This window comes from Salvelinus alpinus, chromosome 11 (genome assembly GCF_045679555.1).
Source record: "Salvelinus alpinus chromosome 11, SLU_Salpinus.1, whole genome shotgun sequence".
In the NCBI taxonomy this organism is placed as follows: Eukaryota; Metazoa; Chordata; class Actinopteri; order Salmoniformes; family Salmonidae; genus Salvelinus; species Salvelinus alpinus.
Window position 1 is genome coordinate 10,384,883 of NC_092096.1, and position 6,000 is coordinate 10,390,882.

Below are 6,000 nucleotides of genomic sequence, written 5' to 3' on the forward strand. Positions count from 1 at the left end.
TAAATAGACTAAAGTAAAAAATAAGAATAAAAAGTAACACAATAAGAATAACGAGGCTATATATAGGGGGTACTGGTAACGAGTCAGTGTGCGGGGGTACAGGTTAGTTGAGGTCATTTGTACATGTAGGTAGGGGTGAAGTGACTATGCATGGATAATAAACAGCGAGTAGCAGCAGTGTACAAAAGGGAGAGGGGGTCAATGTAAATAGTCCGGTGGCGATTTTATTAATTGTTCAGCAGTCTTATGGCTTGGGGGTAGAAGCTGTTGAGTCTTTTGGTCCTAGACTTGGCCCTCCGGTTCAGCTTGCCGTGCGGTAGCATAGAAAACAGTCTATAACTTGCACTACCCTCTGTAGCGCCTTACGGTCAGATGCCCAGCAGTTGCCATACCAGGCGGTGATGCAACCGGTCAGGATGCTCTCGATGGTGCAGCTGTAGAACCTTTTGAGGATCTGGGGACCCATGCCAAATCTTTTCAGTCTCCTGAGGGGGAAAAGGTTTTGTCATGTCCTCTTCACGACTGTCTTGGTATGTTTGGACCATGTTAGTTTGTTGGTGATGTGGACACCACCTCGGTGATGAAGAGACAGCGTTACCCCAGCCACCGGACCACCCCGGTGATGAGGAGACAGCGTTACCCCAGCCACCTGACCACCTCGGTGATGAGGAGACAGCGTTACCCCAGCCACTTACACCTGACCACCTCAGTGATGAGGAGCCAGCGTTACCCCAGCCACCGGACCACCTCGGTGATGAGGAGACAGTTACCCCAGCCACCTGACCACCAGCCAGCGTTACCCCAGCCACCGGACCACCTCGGTGATGAGGAGACAGCGTTACCCCAGCCACCTGACCACCTCGGTGATGAGGAGACAGCGTTACCCCAGCCACCTGTCCACCCCAGTGGGGTGATGAGGAGACAGCGTTATCCCAGCCACCGGACCACCTCGGTGATGAGGAGACAGCGTTACCCCAGCCACCGGACCACCTCGGTAATGCAAAGTCAATGCAGGTGTGTCTAGACACTTACCCAAACTGCATTTTCAGTGTGAGAAAGCAGGCTTTTTGTAGCCCCGGGTTCAAGCTCTGCATTTGGTTGTGCTGCACGCTATGTCATAGTGGACTTTTTCAATGTGTGTAGCTCCCTGTTCAACTCCTTTAGGAAAACCACAGTGGACGCACAGTAGTACACTGGGGAAAAACTGAAAAGACTTGGACTGGCCACATCGCCAATGGCGTCAGTCATTTTGAAATCAAGTGGCAATATCACAGAGATGCTCGGTGAAATCAAACCTACTCACGCATACATGTATGTGAGACTTGAGGGCACAGGCTTATAGAAAGCTTTACGTTTATTGCGAACATGACTCACAAAATCCTGGGGCTCCTCGACTTTCCTAACATGTTATTGCAGTCTGAAGCTACTGATCTACACACCAGTGTCAAACTTGTGTACTTATGTGTACATATGGGTGCGTTGAAAAACTGCGATGTGATGCTGAATTCGAAAAGGGAGCACACCGACTCTAAGCAAACAACGGAGACTCCTGAGTAAAACTCTGCAAGAGCATGTAGTTGAAAGCACAATTTGTTGTTGCTAACATTAGCTTGGTAGCTAGGTGGCTAATACTAACGTTAGCTAGCTGTCTTAATGTTAACTAGGCTAGGGGTTAGGGTTAAGGTAAAGAGTTAAGGTTCACTAAAAGGTTTAAGGTCAGGGAAAGGGTTAGTTGAATCTGCAGACGTGTTGCTGTGCGTTTTGTTGCTGTGCGTTTTGCTGCCAACTTTACTTTGCTAGCTGACAACTTTACGTTTTTTTGTTTTGTTTTTGTTTTTAATTACCGTTTATATTTTTAGTTTTTTTCCATCGCAACTTTTTTCCCTCATTCAACTTTTTCACTCCGGACGCTTTATCTGGACATGGTTCGTCAACACCTTCAACAGCCGAAGCTAAGTAGTAACATTAACATGATGTCTTCTAATTGCAGTCGCTGTACTCATAATATACAGGAGAACGATCGCCTTACGGCGAGAATAGCTGTGCTACAAGCCCAGCTTCAGACGCAATCGTTAGGCAAGGGTAATTTCAGTGTAGGAAAGGAAGAAACAGCGTCTGTGCCACCAGTAAGTACAGATAGTAACGTTAGTATAAATCCCCCCGCACAGTCCCCGCAGCCAGACAACTTTCTCATGGCTTCTGGAGGGAAATGCTGTTGGAATGCTCAACCGGTGTCGCTCATTCAGCCGACAGAAACTTTCAACCGGTTCTCCCCATTATGTAGCGAGTCGGAGTCTGAGTCTGAGTCTTCTCTTGTCTCTACTCCTCCCGTTACGGGGTCTGAGACGCCGAAGGCTCCCACCATTAGCTCTGACAAATTGAAAACCCTAGTCATTGGCGACTCCATTACCCGCAGTATTAGACTTAAAGCGAATCACCCAGCGATCATACACTGTTTACCAGGGGGCAGGGCTACCGACGTTAAGGCTAATCTAAAGATGGTGCTGGCTAAAGCTAAATCTGGCGAGTGTAGAGAGTATAGAGATATTGTTATCCACGTCGGCACCAACGATGTTAGGATGAAACAGTCAGAGGTCACCAAGTGCAACATAGCTTCAGCGTGTAAATCAGCTAGAAAGATGTGTCGGCATCGAGTAATTGTCTCTGGCCCCCTCCCAGTTAGGGGGAGTGACGAGCTCTACAGCAGAGTCTCAGCACTCAATCGCTGGTTGAAAACTGTTTTCTGCCCCTCCCAAAAGATAGAATTTGTAGATAATTGGCCCTCTTTCTGGGACTCACCCACAAACAGGACCAAGCCTGACCTGCTGAGGAGTGACGGACTCCATCCTAGCTGGAGGGGTGCTCTCATCTTATCTACCAACATAGACAGGGCTCTAACTCCTCTAGCCCCACAATGAAATAGGGTGCAGGCCAGGCAGCAGGCTGTTAGCCAACCTGCCAGCTTAGTGGAGTCTGCCAATAGCACAGTCAGTGTAGTCAGCTCAGCCATACCCATTGAGACTGTGTCTGTGCCTCGACCTAGGTTGGGCAAAACTAAACATGGCGGTGTTCGCCTTAGCAATCTTATTAGGATAAAGACCTCCTCCATTCCTGCCATCATTGAAAGAGATCGTGATACCTCACATCTCAAAATAGGGTTACTTAATGTTAGATCCCTCACTTCAAAGGCAGTCATAGTCAATGAACTAATCACTGATCATAATCTTGATGTGATTGGCCTGACTGAAACATGGCTTAAGCCTGATGAATTTACTGTGTTAAATGAGGCCTCACCTCCTGGTTACACTAGTGACCATATCCCCCGTGCATCCCGCAAAGGCGGAGGTGTTGCTAACATTTACGATAGCAAATTTCAATTTACAAAAAAAAAAATGGCGTTTTCGTCTTTTGAGCTTCTAGTCATGAAATCTATGCAGCCTACTCAATCACTTTTTATAGCTACTGTTTACAGGCCTCCTGGGCCATATACAGCGTTCCTCTCTGAGTTTCCTGAATTCCTATCAGACCTTGTAGTCATAGCAGATCATATTCTAATTTTTGGTGATTTTAATATTCACATGGAGAAGTCCACAGACCCACTCCAAAAGTCTTTCGGAGCCATTATCGACTCAGTGGGTTTTGTCCAACATGTCTCTGGACCTACTCACTGCCACAGTCATACTCTGGACCTAGTTTTGTCCCATGGAATAAATGTTGTAGATCTTAATGTTTTTCCACATAATCCTGGACTATCGGACCACCATTTTATTACGTTTGCAATCGCAACAAATAATCTGCTCAGACCCCAACCAAGGAGCATCAAAAGTCGTGCTATAAATTCTCAGACAACACAAAAATTCCTTGATGCCCTTCCAGACTCCTTCTGCCTACCCAAGGACGTCAGAGGACAAAAATCAGTTCAAATCACCACCTAACTGAGGAACTCAATTTAACCTTGCGCAATACCCTAGATGCAGTTGCACCCCTAAAAACGAAAAACATTTGTCATAAGAAACTAGCTCCCTGGTATACAGAAAATACCCGAGCTTTGAAGCAAGCTTCCAGGAAATTGGAACGGAAATGGCGCCACACCAAACTGGAAGTCTTCCGACTAGCTTGGAAAGACAGTACCGTGCAGTACCGAAGAGCCCTCACTGCTGCTCGCTCATCCTACTTTTCCAACTTAATCGAGGAAAATAAGAACAATCCAAAATTTCTTTTTGATACTGTTGCGAAACTAACTAAAAAGCAGCATTCCCCAAGAGAGGATGGCTTTCACTTCAGCAGTAATAAATTCATGAACTTCTTTGAGGAAAAGATCATGACCATTAGAAAGCAAATTACGGACTCCTCTTTGAATCTGCGTATTCCTCCAGGGCTTAGCTGTCCTGGATCTGCACAGCTCTGCGAGGGCCTGGGATCGGGAGAGACACTTAAGTGTTTTAGTACTATATCTCTTGACACAATGATGAAAATAATCATGGCCTCTAAACCTTCAAGCTGCATACTGGATCCTATTCCTACTAAACTGCTGAAGGAGCTGCTTCCTGTGCTTGGCCCTCCTATGTTGAACATAATAAACAGCTCTCTATCCACCGGATGTGTACCAAACTCACTAAAAGTGGCAGTGATAAAGCCTCTCTTGAAAAAGCCAAACCTTGACCCGGAAAATATAAAAAACTATCGGCCTATATCGAATCTTCCATTCCTCTCAAAGATTTTAGAAAAAGCTGTTGCGCAGCAAATCACTGCCTTTCTGAAGACAAATAATGTATACGAAATGCTTCAGTCTGGTTTTAGACCCCATCATAGCACTGAGACTGCACTTGTGAAGGTGGTAAATGACCTTTTAATGGCGTCAGACCGAGGCTCTGCATCTGTCCTCGTGCTACTAGACCTTAGTGCTGCCTTTGACACCATCGATCACCACATTCTTTTGGAGAGACTGGAAACCCAAATTGGTCTACACGGACAAGTTCTGGCCTGGTTTAGATCTTACCTGTCGGAAAGATATCAGTTTGTCTCTGTGAATGGTCTGTCCTCTGACAAATCAACTGTACATTTCGGTGTTCCTCAAGGTTCCGTTTTAGGACCACTATTGTTTTCACTATATATTTTACCTCTTGGGGATGTTATTCGAAAACATAATGTTAACTTTCACTGCCATGCGGATGACACACAGCTGTACATTTCAATGAAACATGGTGAAGCCCCAAAATTGCCCTCGCTAGAAGCCTGTGTTTCAGACATAAGGAAGTGGATGGCTGAAAACTTTCTACTTTTAAACTCGGACAAAACAGAGATGCTTGTTCTAGGTCCCAAGAAACAAAGAGATCTTCTGTTAAATCTGACAATTCATCTTGATGGTTGTAAAGTCGTCTCAAATAAAACTGTGAAGGACCTCGGCGTTACTCTTGACCCTGATCTCTCTTTTGACGAACATATCAAGACTGTTTCAAGGACAGCTTTTTTCCATCTACGTAACATTGCAAAAATCAGAAATTTTCTGTCCAAAAATGATGCAGAAAAATTAATCCATGCATTTGTTACTTCTAGGTTAGACTACTGCAATGCTCTACTTTCCGGCTACCCGGATAAAGCACTAAATAAACTTCAGTTAGTGCTAAATACGGCTGCTAGAATCCTGACTAGAACCAAGAAATTTGATCATATTACTCCAGTGCTAGCTTCCCTACACTGGCTTCCTGTTAAGGCAAGGGCTGATTTCAAGGTTTTACTGTTAACCTATAAAGCGTTACATGGGCTTGCTCCTACCTATCTTTCCGAGTTGGTCCTGCCGTACATACCAATACGTACGCTACGGTCACAAGACGCAGGCCTCCTAATTGTCCCTAGAATTTCTAAGCAAACAGCGGGAGGCAGGGCTTTCTCCTATAGATCTCCATTTTTATGGAACAGTCTGCCTACCCATGTGAGAGACGCAGACTCGGTCTCAACCTTTAAGTCTTTACTGAAGACTTATCTCTTCAGTAGGTCATA